The 18,322-nt window shown below is 41.3% G+C and overlaps 1 protein-coding gene and 1 non-coding gene across 3 annotated transcripts in view; one reads left to right on the top strand and one right to left on the bottom strand.

Moving 5' to 3' along the window:
• FUT10 (fucosyltransferase 10) overlaps window positions 1-18,322 on the top strand; it is a 77,088-nt gene that overhangs the window by 19,386 nt on the left and 39,380 nt on the right. The gene's annotated exons all lie outside the window — the stretch shown is intronic.
• Window positions 9,989-10,095, bottom strand: LOC134362357 (U6 spliceosomal RNA). The gene has a single exon (XR_010021615.1). It is a non-coding gene; the product is annotated as a U6 spliceosomal RNA (small nuclear RNA).

Raw genomic sequence — 18,322 nt, 5'->3', positions numbered from 1 at the left:
AAGTATCAAGCACAATGCCAATCATGGGAATAGAGAGGATACATAAGGTGACTTTGGCATTTGGTCTTGTACTATATGATTTTCTTTTCCATAGTAGAGTGTAAAGTTCTTGATGAGACGGCAACAGCAGTCCATCTTTGTACCTCTCCCTACCCCTTGTGTCTAGCACAGTGCTTTGTACATAGTAGGTGCTCAGAAAATATTCACAGAGACTTAGAGCCATAAAGGACCTGAGAGACTAATCTCCTCTCTGCAAAGGTGAGAAGACTGAGGCTCAGGGGGCTTAGGTATGTTCCCAGGATTGTGCAGCAGCTAGCAGCAGAGCTGGGTGGAGAACCAAGGTGTCCTGACACCTGATTGAGGGCTCTTTCACCTGGACCATGTTTGAATGGACACTCATGAGCATAATTAAACCTGGTTATTTGGGTTTTGGGATTGCTTAAGGTGCATGGTTTTTTAACAAACTGATTTAGAAATTCAATTAATAAGATTGAGAAAATAGAATGAAGACAACTCACTTTTCTGTCTGAGGGTTCCAAATTCTAATTAAATAGGTCACTTAAAACTGCAAATGGGACTCTGGTGCAGCAGGATTGAAAAAGAAAAGGCAGAAAAAAATGACTGAGGTTTCAAAAGCTGACCTAGTTAAGGGAAAAGGAAATTCGATGGATTACGTGACCTGAAAGCTTCATAAACCAGAACGTTTTTTATTTTTGTTTGTTACCTTTGTAACCTCCTTTTTATTCTTCCTTGAGATGATTCATTTAAAAGAAACATGTTTTTGGAAGTAATAGTTAAAGACTCTAACCAGTGAAATATAATGGATACTGTGTCTGGTTTGAGCCATTTGAGAGATGCAAGGATTTAGCTACATTAACAATTCTCTGAACCAAAAATTAAGCAGTCGCACGTGAATAAATTATTTTTTTAACCTAAAGTCGATAGAGTTTCTGAAATTCGTCTTAGAAACTAATTGTAGTGATTTCAAAACATAGCTGCATTTTTAAACAGTTCCTTTGAAAGGTGTCCCTTGGGAAGGAGGTTGGATTATCCTTGGTCTGAGTGGGGGTTGTTAGAGCGGGAAACTGCTTTTGTCTTTGGTGACTCTCTAAATAGAAGCTTTAGTGAACATGAGCTCATGGAGAGAACGGGAAGGAGGCCGCTGAGGGGCTTCCTCAGACGTGGGTAGCAGTGCACCTCGGTGAAGCCCCCACGCGGCCTTTGTCCTCCTCTTCCGTGGCTTTCAAGGCACTTTCTTAAGTGTGATCTCATTTGCTTTTCAAAACAGCCTCATGGGGAGGAATTATCGTACCTATTTTAACATAGAGGAAACGAAAGGTCGTGGCCTAGGTCATTTATGTGGGTGGTAGGAACTCGAACTTTCTCCTGACAGAAATGTGTGAGATAATATAGTCCAAAAGATATTTGTAACCTTGGAGAAGACTTCGAGGCAGGGGTACTCAGAACTGGGTAGCATCATTCAGGAAGACTTCTGGAAGGACCTGAGCTGTGAGGAAGAGTTGTAGAAAAGAAGTTGTGGATCCCAGAGGCGAGCCTGGACTCAGCCTGGAATTACCGTGAGCAGAGCGCTGTAGTAAGCTCTGTGACCTGACAGGAGAATGAACGAGGTGTTCTGGGGAGCAAGGTCTCCAGAGTGGGAAAGGTGTCTCTGTCCACCAGGTGTGGATTACCGGTTCTCAGAGTTGTGGGGAAACATGTCTAGAACAAATGACAGCAGACACAGCAGATGCTTTCTCTACTTCAGACGACACTTGGGGTTTCTCAGTGTCTTAGTGCAATCATGTCTAGTTAAGAGGGTGAAGGAAGGGGAGCCTGGCTGTTCAGACAGGGCCTCAGGGGTGAGTCCTCGGTGGAACTCTCCTCTCTAGTTAGATTTTTCAGTTCACCAAGAATCAGTGAGACTTTAATGAACTGAATGGCATTGATCTAGATAGAAGATTCATGCTTATAACAAAATGCTGGTTTATTGATGTGTCTGCACAGTAACAGGAATACTGATGTTCATTGCTCAGGCTACCAACTCCCAATGATCAAGTTAGATAGAAAGTGGAATTAGAATCATTAGGTTGCTTAGTGAGTTTAGAATTATGATAAACACTCTCATGATCATCCAAGAAATGAGAAAGCCTGCTCAGCTTCCTCTGTCCCTAACGGGGGAGTAGTTATAATGATCACTGTCATTAATTGGTACCTACTCTGTGCCAGGCCCCAAAGAGACACACTGCATGTATCTCTTATTGAAAGTTACTATAGCACTGTGTATTACGCCAGGTATGACGACCATTTTAGAGAGGAGGAAAGTGATTTACAGAGAATGTGAGTGACTTGCCCAAGGCCACACAATGGTAGGTGCCTGAGTAAGTACCCATCATGAACATCTGATTCTACAACTCTTGCTCTGTTCATTAATATTTTAGGCTGGCCAGATAGCTCAGTTAGTTAGAGTGCAATGATATAACACCAAGGTCAAGGGTTCAAATCCCTGTACCAGCTAGCTGCCAAAAAAAAAGAAAGAAAAAAAAGTGATTAATGTTTTACCACACTGTCTGCACCAGAGGCAATAGCATGCATGCCAGGTCCAGCATCTTCTCCTTTGGAAGTGCTAGATAAACAATTACCATCCATCGCTCCCTTTTCTGAGTTTCATGCAAGCATTTACTCTTGTTTACTCATTCCTATTTAGACATTTCATTCATTCATTCATTCATAGCCTCTATGATAAATAAGCATGATGTGCAGAATGAGATCAACACACATTATGCTTCTTACTGGCCCTTTAAAATTTTATTCAGGGGGTTAAATTTTATCATCCCCTAAATGAAAACTCTGGCAGATCTGCTTTAGTCCTCACTCTTAGGGAATGACAGTCTTATGGTCACTTTTAAGTTGCAAACACAGTTGCAGACTTAGCAAATGGGATGTTCAGTCCCATGTAGAATCCACACTCTGAACATGCCTGGTTGTATCCTTTTTGCAATCCCCAGCTCGGACCCCTTTCATGCTGGAAGGCTGCTGTGGTCTTTCTGAGATGTTATATCACTTATCCATGTGCCTGGCATTTTTCTCGAATGAGTTCATTAGACCTTATGACTAAAACCCTGTTTTATTTAAATTATATTTTATCAAATTTATTCATGTACATAGTTGAGTATACATTTGGGTATAAGACTTATTTCAAGGAAACAGAAGAATCTGTCCGCATTTTTCAATCCCTAGAAGCAATCACTTTCAGCTCTTTTAGTTCTCTATTTTCTAAATAACATGCTTATGGGCCGAGCCCGTGGCGCACTTGGTAGGGTGCTGCGCTGGGAGCGCGGCGACCCTCCCGCCGCGGGTTCAGATCCTATATAGGACTGACCGGTGCACTCACTGGCTGAGTGCCGGTCACGAAAAAACGACAAAAAAAAAATAAATAAATAAATAAATAAATAAATAACATGCTTATATTGTTACTTCTTGATTTTGTAATTTCACAATTTTTTAGTGTAGGCAGTATCCATTGACTTCTCAAGAAGGAAGATGAGGAATTTGGTTTGGTTGTTATTTAGTGTTTACTTATTATAACTCACATAATTGCAACTCACAGCTCAGCTATGTAGTGTGATTACCTTCCATGTCAGTATTTTTGGGGGATTTCTCTTGGGCTGTTTAGATTTCCCAGGGAGTATTCTTTCAGTTCTCAACATGGGGTGTATAACAGGGAGCTGAATGGGGGAAGGATGACTGAGCTTCTCAATATCTAGACTGTAAACTATCACTTAATTCTTCTTTTTTCAGTATGATAGTCTTGACCTCAACTAGGCCTTGTACATACAGTCCAGAGGCTCTTTTTTTTTTTTTTGCCTCCTAAAAGTAAAAACCTTCAGGACTCTGTCGGGGTGGGAAAGGGACAGTTGCTCAGTTTCATGGAATAAAGGGATCTGGGTCCTTGACTATCTCTTAAGCCGACTTTATTAAGTAACCCTCTGCGTTTAGTTCTAGTTTCAACTCTACTTTTGGATGCACCTAATGCTATCAGATTCCTAAGCATTTTGGGGGGCTGTTGGGTAGATTAGGTTGCTTGTCAGCCTTCTCCAGTGCAGGTGTTAGTTTCCTACTTCTTGAGTTTGTAAGTCAGTAACTCTCATCACTGTGTTTGCCATAGTGATCACCATTTAATTCTCTCTGTCTCTTTAGGTTTATGCCCTAAGAAAAACATAGAAATCTCTTTACTATCAGTTTAGGGAATAGTTAATGCACCATCCTTAGGTCCAAACCTATGTTTTTTCATGTTTTGTTTGACAAAGAAGAGAGCCAAGAAAATATGAATTGACTCATCTTAAGTCTTGGAAAAAGAGGAAGAAAATACACTCAGGCTGCCTCCCGATCTGGATCCACAGCATGGATGCCACACACCTGGCACTGGGCAGCAGAAAGCCAGCGTGACCTCTTGGGGGACAGTTGTGTAGCAACCTCTGATATATCAGCTGGATATGATTGATTATCACTTTAACAAGATAAGATTTGGCAGCCAAGTTGAACAACATGAAGAAAAAGCTATCATGAGAACAGAAGTATATAATCTGTGTCCAAAAAGAAGCAGATGTAAATACAGTATTCATTTAAGTGTCAAGGTATTTGATGGGAAAGTGAAAAAAATCAAAACATTGGCCCAAACTTTGGTTCTTTTAATGGAGTTGTTATGAGTTTTGTTGATTGTTCAATGTCATTCCTTCAATTTGGAAAATTCATTTCCATCTCTAGAAAGTTTCTGCAAGTGATACTAGAATGGTAGAGAACTGAACCAAAATCCTCTGCCATTTAAATGTCTAAAACTTGAGAGTTTATTAGATTAATAATTTTGCTATAGATGAGTGGTTCCCAAACCTACCTCTTCCTAAGATCCATAGGCTAAAAACAAAAAAAAACTTAATTCCCTGGCCCACTCCAAACTTACTTATTCAGAGTCTCTGGTGTTGAAGTCTCTTAGTCTCTTAGGTATATGTCAATTCATCCATGCAGGAAATTATGGTTAGCAAAGCGTTTTGCAGAGCCTTTGGAAGGTGTGGGAAGACTTGGCCAGGGAGTTGAAAACAAAACAAAACAAAATGTCAAGAAAGAAAATGGCTCAGCAGCAAACAATATTTATGCTTGTAATAATGAAAGCACTGGATATAGACTTAATCAAAAATGGATGTGGGAGAAGACAACTGTGTGGGGGAAAGGGTAATAAATGAGAGTTAAATCTATGTCTTCCAGAGCTGCAAGACAATAGGTATGTGTTATCGAAAACTGAGAAATGAAGAAATAGCATGGTAAGCGTCTTATTGAGATATTTCTGAAGTATCAGTACAGAAGGAACACCTGAAAGAATTGCAGTGTTGATCTCTGGCATGTGGAAATAGGGATTGGGGATAGGGCAGGACACTGCTGTCTTGTTATTGACCTGATACATCGATTTCACTTTTAAAGCTCTGTGAAGGTATTAATTTGATATAAATAAAAATTTAATTCACAAAGACATTTTGTTTTAGTACATAGTTAAGCACAAAGGCAGTAACAAAAATTATCAATAAATTATACAATTCCTTGGCTTTTTTGCTTTATAAGATATCTTTTGGGAAAAATGTTAATTAGTTACAGACAATGATATTTCTTACAGCTAAGATACTCATTTCCTTCCATGAAAAGACTACATATTAATATCACTTGTTTTTCAATCTTAACAGTTAAAAAATAAATCAATGGAGTTTTGCTCGATTTAGTTCGATATAAGGATAAAGGACTTTATTGAGCCTCGTAATGTTTAGCTTTAAGGGTTGTTCAGTCAGAGCTAGTTCTTAGCCTTGTCTCTGACCCAGCCTCTCTCTTCCTTTCTATACCCTCTTTGTTCTTTTATAGGATGTGGTAACACAAAGATAAAAGGAAGAGCAAAAGTGTCTTAAAATCTGACAGCATTGCTCAGGTTAACCTTAAAAATCTGAAAGGAAGCCCAGAAATGTGCACTGCCAAAAGTCAGGCACTTCCCTTCTGGATGGCATGAGGAGGCAGTGGACACATTTCATTGCTGCAGTTTCAGCAATTTGCGGTGGTGGAAATGCTGGCACCCATCCGGTTCTAGGCAAATTCTCTGACACACAGAAATCCTCCAGGCAAGCTGGCAGCTCCCTTCTTCAGAGCAGCCAACCACATCTCTCATGGGCATGCAAAATAAAACCATGCAGCTTTAATTGATGTGTTTCTCTTTGCTCTTAAAAATTAAAACAGAACAACTTGAACTGAAGAGTAAAAACAGAAGAACCTTTGTCTTCACAGATTTTGCATCCACAGTTTTGTCCAGCCCATCTAGATTGCTTGAGGGCACAGACTCCAGTGTCTTGGCCTTTGAGAGGAGCTTGGGAGAGTCACCTGCCTGTTGGGCAAGGTCAGCCAGTGTCTGTCTCTCACTGGTTTTGTGTTCTATACTGGAACTCCCTTGAGATACTAAAAATTTTTTATTAGTGAAAAAATAACCCCTCTGACGTAAGTCAACTACTAGTGCTAATAATGGAAAAGAAGACAAAGTCAAGTGTTTTAAGAAACAGTGGTCATTAGGCCGAAGATAGCAATTTAAATAGGTCAAAGAGTAGAACATTGGACTACTGGTAGGCAGTCATATAATTCATTGCCAAAAACTTTCACATCTAAAAATGTAAATACAAATTCCTCAGACTTCTTAGTTAACTGAAGTCATTGGCATTGAGTCAGTAAATCTAGGAGAAAAACATCCAGAGTCATTTACATGGATTTTTTCCCCCAGTAACAGTCTTTTGAAAGCAAGCAGTCTTCTCTTTTGTTTTGTTTTGTTTTGTTTTGAGTGAATCTTCCTACTCTGTGACTGACGCTTCAGCTTGCTCTTTGCGTTAGCCTGGGTTCCTTAGAGCTAGCGCTTCCTTGGGGATATAGTCCCGGGAAGCAAGACGAGGGGGACGGGGAGTGATGCCAGGAGAGAAGGAAGGGGATACAAGATGGTACGATTCCATCAAAAAGCACAGCTGTGAGAAGTCCCTGGAGAGGCCATATGCAAACATATGCCTTGGAACTAGGAGGAAGGGGTGAGAAAAATCGACTTTCCAGTTCTTTCCTATCTCCTTCCTGTCTTTCAATGGTCAGAGTTGGCCCTGGCACTTTGGGTCATGTTATTTGGTCCCTTGGGCAGCCCTTGGGGAAACCAGATCCAGCGACAGCATCTGCAGCTTGGTCCAGCAGCTGGTGTGGGAGCGAGTGGCCGAACCAGATCTTGGCTCCTCAGCAGCAGCGGGAGGCCCTGGATGGAGGCATAGCTCTTCAGCTTGTGTGTGAGCTCCAGGGGGGAAAGGAGCAGCTCTGCAGCGGCCCTGGGCAGCCTGGCAGGAGGAACATTGCTGTGGAAAGTGGAGACGGATGTCCAGCAGCCTCCTGTCTAGGGTCTGTGTGAATGTGCTGGTACTGGGTGGTCTTCCTGGGGTCATCAGCAACACCCATCAGAAAGCCCAGATCTGGTGCCTCCTCCAGGGCTCTCTACAGTTTCTACAAGTGGGCATGAGAGGCGATGGGAAGAAAAAAAGAGGTGATTAAATAGCTTTTATGTTTATTTGGTTTTGCATTCAAGGAACGCATGGAGCTGAATTAAACATCATGCCACAGTTAGCAGTGTCACCAGAGAAGAATTGAAATGCCTTCCCAGCGGGCCTCCCTGCCTTCCCTCACCCCACACGCTGCCCTCTGTGGCTTCCTGTCTTCTCTGTGGCCACCCTTGATGGTTTTGGGATGATGCGGGTGGCAAGGGTGCCTTGTTTAGGGGTGGAGAGAAAAAATAACCAGGAAGAGCAAAGACAAGAAGCTGAATAAGGGCAGCAGATTCAAGCAGCTCCTGTAAATAAAGTGCTTAATGTGGACCTGCCGCAGGGCTGTTTTTGAAACAAAAAATTCAGGATCTCGAGTGATTTTAAATGCTTCTGTGCTGCAAGGTATGCTACGAGGACATTTATCAGAATTTAAAGGAGCGGTGTGAATGTCCTCTGAAGGGCTTATTTAGAGATCTTGGTTATCCTATTTATCGTTCTGAAAATCCTTTTATACTTTAAAAAATGCAAATGGAATTAGTTAAAATATTTTAATTTGTGTTTATGATGGCTAAATTATGACTAGGGCAACTTCATAATAAGTTGCCCTTTTTAATGTATTTTGGTACTACAATTTTTAGTATGTCAAGGCTTTTGTGTAGCGACATATTTAGGATTTCTGTAGAGCAAGCACTGTGATGTGGAAAGAGCATCTGGAAATCAGAAGATTCAAGTTTGAGGTCCAACTGACACTAGTCACGTAACCTTGAGCAATTCACGTAACCAATCTAGAGTAGCGGTTCCCAAGTCCAAATGCACACCAGAATCACCTAGGAAAATTAGACAGCATTTGTTTCCTATGAATACCAAATCAGCATTGCTGGGAATGTTCTTTAGCAAGCTTGCCAGGAAGTAATGGTGTGGCCAGTCTGTTGAGAAGTGTTGGGAACAGCTTCTAGGTGACTTCTTAGGTGGGAGCACAAAGAATGGGAGCACTGAGAAGTACCCTGAGATCTCTTGCATTCTAGAAACACTCCATATTGCAGAGTGTGTTATAGAGCAACCTAGTTGCCCCTTGACAGTTGGGATCAATCACCCCACCTACCAACCCCTTGCATAAGGAGTCCTAGGTAGCTGGTGGCAGTCTTCATTTCCAGTGTAATGCAACCATTGTTGTGTCCCTGTTGGAAGCACTCCTTCCTTGAAAACTATGACATCTATTCCAGCAGAGCCTAAAGTTGCAGAAATGGGAGGCAAACTTTTTCTAGTGGATTATGAGGGGTAATAATGAGAGGAGCCACTCCCATTTCTGCCCCTTGATTCTCAGACTCCCGAATCCTGGCTGTAGGAGAGAAAGTACCGTATGCTGCATGCTGATTTACAGCATATACAACATCCCGGAGGACATTGCCCTGGCCCCCAAGGTATTGTCCCCAGTGGCTACAGTGACTGGGTCTGCAGGAGAGCATTCCTCCATTCCATCAGGTCAGTGCTTCAGGATGCTGTGAACATGGCAAGCCTGTGAATTCCATGAGTGTGAGCCTGTTCCTGCCCCTTCACCTGCTCTGACATGAGTTTTGGCCGGAAGGGAAGCTGTGTGGGGCTCCATGACAGTGATGAAGGCATTCCTTCAGCCCAGGAATGGTGGTTTGGGCAGAGGCTTTGTGGGCAGGGAGGTGAGTCTGTATCCAGAATACATCTGTTCGGTGAGATCAAGGCACTGCTCCTTCTGTGATGGAAGTGGCTCAAGCAGTAACTGCCACCAGGTAGCTGGCAGGTGCCCCCAGGAAATGTTGACATATTTGCTGCTGGCAGGCTATGCACTCAGCAGTGGCCGTGGTGGGAAATGGATTCCGTGCCTTGAGCCCATCTCTACAGCCATTGCCATGAGCCCATCAGGCTGCGACAGTCACTGAGGGAAGTGATGTCCACAGGATGAGTCATCTCATCCATCTGATATTAAGATCATCCTCTGCTGAGGTCACTCTTTGGTGACCATTTTCATGGGATGCAAATATTGTGACATTCTGTGTCCATCTGGCAAGGTCTGTCTACGTATATCTTCCCCAGACCTCCTTGTCACTTATCATGGTATGAATGTTTGTATCTCCCCCAAGTTCATATGTTGAAATCCTCACCCCCAATGTGATGGTGTTAGGTGGACATTTTCCCACTCATTCAATACCATCCACAGACATAGACAATACTTCATTTATATGGTCAGAGTCCACTTTATATCTGTAGTCTCTTTAAGAAGGGACCTTCAGGGACACATTGTATCCAAAGTTGGGAAATTCTTATAGATAGTGGGGTTTTTAACTTTTAAATTGAGATATAACATTCATAAATTTCACAGTGAATTTCTATATAGTGCTTTTTCACAACCTTCTTTTTGCCTTTTCTTTAAAAATATGGAATGCTTCACAAATTTGTGTGTCATCCTTGCACAGGGGCCATGCTAATCTTCCCTTTATTGTTCTAATTTTAGTATATGTGCTGCCCAAGCAAGCACTCCTTTCTGTCTCGATGACAGGGTGAGTTGGGGCAGTCTCTACTTCCCCCTTCCCTGTTCACCTGCTCATAGGAAGCTAGAATGTGAGTGATTAATTCAGAATTCACAGGCTTGAACTTAATTTCATAACATGCAATAAGCTGGTTTGCATGGGCTCTCTAAAACGTTGCATTCCGTGAGTGGAGGGCCAGTCTGAGCCTGGGCTCCAGCTCCAGGTGCTGCCCTTGACCCCACCTTCTTTTCTTCTTCTCTTGCCAACTTCAGCCAACCTGAACTCCTCTGAATGGAGGGGGCCCCGGTCATCAGTTTCCACTGGAGAGATGATGGTAACTTGCGGACAAATCCTTCCCTACACAAAAAACAACCTTCTACTCACCTTTTTTTTTTTTTTTTTTTTTTTTTAAACTCCTTTCACTCCTCCTTTACAACCTAAGTTCCCCAAAAGGTGTTTCATAACCATCTCCGTCTTCTCACCCCATCCCTCACCCACGTCTCCACTGTCCTCTCTGGCTTGGGCACATCCCTCCACTGAACCAGCTCTTGCTAAATTACCAATGGCAAACCGGTTGCCAAATCCTCCATAGTGCTAAATTAGATGAAGGCGTTTTCCAGTCCTCATCCCATTTGTCTTCTTAGCAATATCTGACATTGTTAACTAAGTCTTCCTTCCTGAAAATTTTTTCCTTGCTTCTCCAACCCAGCATTTTTGGTTTTTCTCCTTTGTCTGCCCTCTCCAGCTGGCCATTGGATGTTGGAATTCATGACTCAGTCCAAGCCACTCTCTGTTTCTTACTCGAGACTCTCTCCCCAGGGTGGTGGTTCACAGTCCCGTCAGCCTAAATGCCTGCTGCTTATAACAATGTGTACATAGTGCCCTATCGGTAATATAATGGTAAATCATTTGTGTTAATAAGTATTTCAATGTGTATGACATGCTTGGGCACATCGAGGCGTAATGAAGTAGCCAGTGGCTTGTACCTCCATGTAGATTCATTGACTGTGAAGTGCGAGCTCTGTACCTAGCGTCTACACTGTAGACTGACAGAGGAACATTGCAGGCACTGTTACCATGAGCACTGATGCAATTTCTGAAATGTTGAGTAGCTCTGGGTAAATACTAAACAATAGTCCACTTTTCCCTTAATTTACATTGCTTCTACGTTCCTGGAAAATTCAGTATAAGTTGAAACTAGACAAGAAATACAAGCTTTGTGTATATGTAAGATGAAGTTAGATTCCAGTACAGAAAATTACAAACAGGATTCTAACTTTCATGACATGTAGGACGCTGCGCGTTTCTCCTCTGTGAACTGCGCTGTGCTTTGCAAGACGTCCGGCATCCCTGGTCTCCTCGCACTGAATGGCGGTAGCAATCCCAAATCACCGTAAGACACCTACCCCCATCCCCCACGCCTCAAAATTCCAAAAGCCCCCTTGGGGTCCTACCCGGTGTCCAGGACTGCTGTCCCAGGTGGTCTCCTCCGTGACCAGGCTGGTGGCCCACGTGCAGGAGCACACACACTTCCGTCTTCTGCCCAGACCGTTTTTCTGAGCCCACATCTGAATGGCCTGCGTCTGCTTGCCACTCACGTTATGATCGCACAGTCACCTCCAAACTAAGGCAGCGGTTGCGGCGTCCGTCTGTTTATGCAGGTCAGGAAACTAGGAGACATCTTTAGAGCCGTCCTCTCCTTTACCCTCTATGGGTATGCAGCCCATCAAAAAATTCTTTGTATTGTATTTTCTAAATACTGAAAGTATTTCTTAATTTTTTTTCAAATCTCTTTACTTCTCTCAAGCTCTACCTTAACATGTTTAATCTAAATGACCATAACCTCTTACCTGGCTGGCCATGGTAGCTTCTAACCAGCCACCTGCATGCCCTCAGCCACTGCTGCTGCCTCTCCATCCACTCTCGTCTTCCTCTGGCCACACTGATTTTCTTCTGGTGTCTCGTAGTGACCACACTGCCCTCTACCCCAGACCTTAAACACATGCTGCTTCCCCTATGGAACTTTCCTTCTCCTTCTTCATTCTGTACATGCCACTCATCCTGCAGTCTCAGCCTGGATGTCAGCACATCCAGGAAGCCTTCTGTGACATCTCTGACAAGGTCAAATCACCTGTCATAGGCTCTCATAGCGTGTCATAACACATGTGAGTTCTGGTATTACACTTATGTGATCATTTGACTGATGGCTGTCTTTTCCATTGTACTGTAAACTCCACAAGAGCAGGGGGATTTAATGATTTTGCTCACTATTGTATCTCCAGCACCTAGCGCAGTGCCTGGCACACACCGTGAATGCTGTGCATCCTTGAAACATGAAATGAAATTTTTGTGACAAGAGCAGTGACATATTCCATTTGGTGACAAAAGGGGGCAGCAGAGAGCTGCCAGAATAGGGCCTCCGGTTTGTCCTAAAGGGTCAGTAAATCCAGTTTGTCAGGCTGTTTTATCAGGAATGAAGGGGAGGGAGAAATGTCAAAGTGGAAACTGAGAAGCAAAAGAACAGATTATCCAGAGGAAAAGCAGAGTGAGGGTGAGGAACTTCTAGCCAGAGTTAGGTGGAGGGGGCTGGAAGGGCATCTCAGCAGCGGGTCATTGGCAGTAGTCTGTGGCTGGGCGTCCTGCTTCTCACGAGGCCTTTCTAGGGTTGGGAAGAATCCTGCCCCAGTGTTCTTGAGAGCCATGGAGATGCAGACAGTGGTAGTACAATAAGGAGAGAGACCCGTTTCTTCTTGCTGGCAGCAGCCTTGTTTTGGAAACTTATGGCATGGCAGGTGGTGGTAGTTCTGTCCCTGGCATGGGATCTGGGACTAACAAGGTGGGCTGTGGAACACAGGAAAGAAGAACGAAGAGGGGTGGAAACCAACATTTCCTAAGTACCCTCTGTGTCACAGGCATGAAATAAGGTCTATATTTTTCTTATTTGAAAGGTGAGGGTACTGTGGTTCAGTAATTGCAGAAAATTACAGTAATATGCTCCATATCATATTCATGTGGCTGAAGTGAGTTCTTAACTCTGCCTCCCTTGAATCAAAAGCTCATGTTCTTTCTCATATACTATGGTGACTTCTTAAAGATTTTGGTAATGGCTATTTTTACTTGTGCCTAAAGAAAACTATATGCTTTTTAGTTATGTTCCATATTGGTAGATTCAACTTTTACATTAGGACCTATTATCCTTGTGTGTTAACTTGTTGGCTCTGAGGAAGTTATGTGCACCATAAATATAAGATATTGCATGTTACTCTGACAGTTTATAATCTCTGATTGTCAATAAAGACTCGGAATTTAAAACGTCCAAGTTCTATATGCCAAGTTCGTGAGGGTCAAAAATTGCAAGAATTGTCATCTTGATTTTACATCCAAGGATACAAACTTGTGAGATTTTCTTAGTCAAAGTGTTAATCAAGTGAATACCAACGTAAGGAATACATCTGTGCTCACAGATCATGAGCCAAAATCAGAATTACCTTAGAGCTAAAGAATTTCTGACCTTGACTCTAACTACTAGAGAAGGAGAATTCTTGTGAAATCTTCTATGAGAGCACTTCTCAGTAGAAAACAAATTCACCCTTATTGTAGGTAGGTATTGATTGACTGTGGCATGCCTTGAGCACTCCAGGCCGAGCCAGTTTCTTCATGACTAGTGAAGGAAGTGTGGGATGGGAGGTGTCAGGGGACAGGAGGTGTCAGGCATCGGGCGTCAGGCGTCTAGTGGAACGACAGCTCTGGAAACTGGGAACCATTGGGGTCAAGGGGAGGCACAGGGTGCATGCACTCCCTCTGTTATCTACCAGCACAGGAAAAAAGTCTTGGAACTAAGCATGTGTCAACATTTTGGCAGGGAGAAATATGTGATTTTATCAAATAGCAAATAATGCTTAGGAAGAAAATACATTCTTTTCATTGCAAAGAAAAGGGGGTGGTGAAAAGCAGGGCTTTTTTCTTTTGTTCTTTTTTTCCTTTCAGGAGGAGATAGAAGTCACTGAGGTGGACCTTTTATCATTTAATCTTTCCATCTGCCCCTTCAGGAATGATTTAGATGATACCATCATCTGTGTTGCCTTGTCTGTATTTGTTAGATAATTTGGTTTAAGCAGTTATTAATGATAACAATGATCACTTTCCTATATGGCAGTTAAAAGAATACTTCAGATTGCCTACAAATAATAAAACGAGTTCTGAAATCAGTCACCTGCCAGACTTAATGTTCTTTGAACATCTACCACATGTCAAACTTCTATCCAGTATTGTATTTGATTCCAGAGGCATATACTCTCAAGGAGCTGACATCAGACAAATGTGTTGTTCTTTTCTCCAGCTGAATTACAGGTGTTTAGAACTCAGGACGCATTTCCGCATTAATCATAATCAGGTTACAAGGCCCTCCCATCAAAACCTCTTGAGTCCCTAATTATGCCGTACTATAAATCTAGTAGTCCTAGCCTGAGTTCTGGGCCTTAGTAATAGGAAACTGAAAGGATAGAAGATTCAAGAAGAGAGAATATTTGAAGATTTAGGTAAATTTCTAATTTACAAAATTCAAGATGCTTTCCAATGAGGTGACACTAGAGGGCAGTACGTACAGTAAAACCTTGTCATGCAGCAGGCTACTGACTTGGCACTTATGCTTTTTTTATGTTCAAAGACCACCCCTTAATTCTTTTCATTTTATTATATAAATAAAGGAAATAAGATATTTAAATTATATATCATCATAGACATATCTTAAGAGGATGAATTTTGTTAATTTAATTTTTATCAAAGTAACAATTTAAAAATCAAATAGTATTACAATTTTTTTATTTAAAAAAGTTCTTTTCCCTTATTCTCCATACCTCTCTGTAGTTTCTTTTTGAATTTATGTTTATACTTCTGTATAATATGTACAGACTTATATTTCTTGAGGCAAATATTTGGTTTTTTTTAATGAATTTCCCCAGACACATATATTTCTGCTCCCCCCACATCTGTCTAATAGGGTTAAATTTTATTGCATCATAAATCATTTTTTACAATAAAATTGTTGTAATTTTAATTATTCATCGTGGTAATTTTCATGTGCAAACACAAGTAGGTGGCATGGTCTGAGGAGTGTCTGTGCACTCTGCACCCAGCTTCAGCACCATCGATTTGCTCTTGCTTGTGTTTGATAATTCCCATGCACCTCCTCCGTCTCCCAATTATTTTAAATAACTTCTAAACATTGTATCATTTCACCAAGTTTTTTACATTATTATGACTATGAAAATATTACTCAACATAGACCATGATTACATTTTCTTTTTTTGTATATTTTATTCACCTAAAGCTAATTGTCTCTTAAAGTTTTCTTAGTTTTTATTAATTAGTTGTCATTAATTTTATTTTAACAGTGTTTCATCAAATATATCAAATGCCTATATCAATATATTATAAATAAATCAATGAAATTTAAATAAAAGATTGAGCATACTCCGTAATCTACCGATTTTATTTTTCCTCCAGAGAACACTGTTCTGCTCCCCCCTCCTTTAAACTGGGTTTGTTGCTCTCTAGCCCTGTTGAATATTCTCGTCCTAGAGCTTCAAATAGCCTGAGTAACTTTATTGCATTTTTTTTTTACTTTTTGCTGCTTTATGATGGATCCCCTATGTCCCAGGTCCTGCATTTTCTGCTTTCTCGGGTTACTCCGTTGAGTGGCTGTAGCCGTCTTCTAATTGCTCTCTAGGAAGGCTCTAAGGGGCATTTGGCACTTGAGGCTGTAGATCATCTTCCCTCAGAATCCTGAAGGCTTTGCTCCGTTGTCTTCTAAAAGTCAGATGTCATTCTGATTCCTTTTCTCTGTGACTGCTTAAGTCACACAGGCCAGTTTAATTAAGGGATATTACATTGTTGATTTTGATTGGTTACTATACTGCTTTCTGTCTTTGAAGGGCACGTCCTGTCTTAGTCCAGTCCTGCTGTTGCAACAGCACACCTCAGACTGGGTAATTCATAAACAACAGAAACTCATTGCTCACAGATGTAGCATCTGAGAAGTCTAAGATCAAGTGCCAGCAGATTTGCTGTCTGGTGAGGGATGCTCTCTGCTCCCACGATGGCACCTTCTTGCTGTGTCTCCACATGGAGGAGGGGGCAAGGGAGTTTGCTGGAGTCTCTTTTATAAGCGCACTAATCTCATTCATGAGGTGGAGTCCTCATGACTTAATCACTTCCCCAAAGCCCCACCCCTATTACATTGGGTATCAGGTTTCAACATATGAATTTTGGGGGAACACAAACATTCAGAGCCTAGCAAGTACCATGTATAGTAACTGAAGAACACTGTAGACTGTCTGGAATTGGGTTAATCTTTATATCAGGTGATTATTCTTTGTATCTGGTAGTATTTTGCTTCCCCTTTATAAATAACCAGTTTTGTGAAAATTCATGGCGATGTGGCTTGGCATAGGTCTTTTTCTTTTGTGGGACAGACACTTGGTAGACCCCTCCAGTTTAGGGGAGCTGTGTCACTCACCTCTGAAAGTGCATCTCCTACATGATTCTCTTAATCATTTCCTCTTCTCTGATCTCTATTTTTGAAACTACCATTAAGTGGATTTTGGGTTTCCAGGATTAATTCTCTGCATTAATTTTTTTTTCCATACTTTGCCATTTTATTCTGCTTTCCAAGAGATTTCTATTTTATTTTCCAACTCTTCTATTACACTTAACAATTTTATTATACTGCTTTTAATTTCATTTGTTTCTTTTACTGTTTTTGTTTTGTGGGTGCAACATCTCTTCAATGAAACAGGTTATAATACTTAAAAATGTCCTACATTCCTATTTTTTTAAGTTCCTTTTTTGTTTGTTTAATTCTCTCTAGTTTGTGTTGGAGGTTTATCTTACATTATCTAATGGTCTTCTATTGTTTTTATTTTAGAGTAAAGCCTTAAAAAAGCTGATTGGAAGCTGTGAGGAAGAGAAGCTTATAGACACTTGGCCTTTAGAGGAGGCTAAACCTGCTTTCCTCTTTGGGGACCATTAAACATTAGCACAGTTAACGTGGGTCACTTGTCTGGGCTCCTCAGTTTCTGAAGCAAAGTGTTTGAGTAACATAGTCTTGGCTGTCAGCAACCTGGGAGCTGGTGGAGATAGGTGCTAGGACTTTAATTCCCACATTTTCCCTTGATCCTCCTATTTATAGTTCAGGATCTCATTCTATCTTCTATCTACCCTCTGTTGTACGTCATGCAACCAGGTCTGGAGATTTTCATCTTAAAATTATGGAGAGAATAAAACCTTTCTCCTGGTTGAAAATGTATTAGTCCCAGGCTACATGAAAGAGGGAGGGGACCTGGTATTTGGTTCATAATTAGATTTTTCATTGATGCTAATGTTTTTGCCTCTCATCCTTGCCTTTTCCAAGTCTGTGTCACTGCCTGGTCCCTCACTGTTCAAGCATCCCCTGGGCTCAGTTGTCCCCTTCCTTCCCCCTTCAGAACATCTTCCACCATTGGGTCTGCCAGCTGCACATCTTTCAAAAGTGAATTTAAATCCCTCATCTGATTCAATCTTTCCTCCAATTCTTTGTTCTTGTATCTATTTTTTCTTTATGATAATTTTAGTGGGGTTTAGGTTGAGGAAAGAGATGATCTTGTATTTAGGTAGGAGACTGAAGAATGCTTGGCATGAGCCGGGCTTTGAGGTCAGTGCTTTAACTACCCTGCTTCTGAGTTTGGGTGTCCAAGTCAACATTGGGGGATTTTTTTTTTTTTTTAAATAGAGAAGGAAGGCAGGCAATGTGTTGTTTGGGAATAAAAGAAGCGAGAGTATAGCTAAATTGAGGGAGATTAGATTGTTAGATTTTGGTTAATAACTACAGAGCTCTATGCCCTTTGAAGGAAAGATTCTATCCCCAAAATTATCCCAGAATAATTTTTCTGTTTAGCTCATTTTATTTTATTTTATTTTCAGACTAGAAAAAAATCTATATGTTCTTACATGTGATACACCTTAAATATAAAGACACAGAAAAGTTAAAAGTAAAGGAATTTAAAAAGATGAACTATGCAAAAACTCAACAGAAGAATTTTGGTGTAGCTATACCAATATCATCTAATATAGACTTTAAGGTAAGAAGTATTATTAGACATAAAGAGGCATATTTCACGACAGTAGGGTCATCCAGAAGATGTAATAATTCTAAATTCACATGCACCTAATTACATAACATCAAATGTATAAAGAAAA

This window comes from Cynocephalus volans, chromosome 13, assembly GCF_027409185.1.
Source record: "Cynocephalus volans isolate mCynVol1 chromosome 13, mCynVol1.pri, whole genome shotgun sequence".
Lineage (NCBI taxonomy): Eukaryota > Metazoa > Chordata > Mammalia > Dermoptera > Cynocephalidae > Cynocephalus > Cynocephalus volans.
This window is presented reverse-complemented; position numbering and strand designations above follow the sequence as displayed.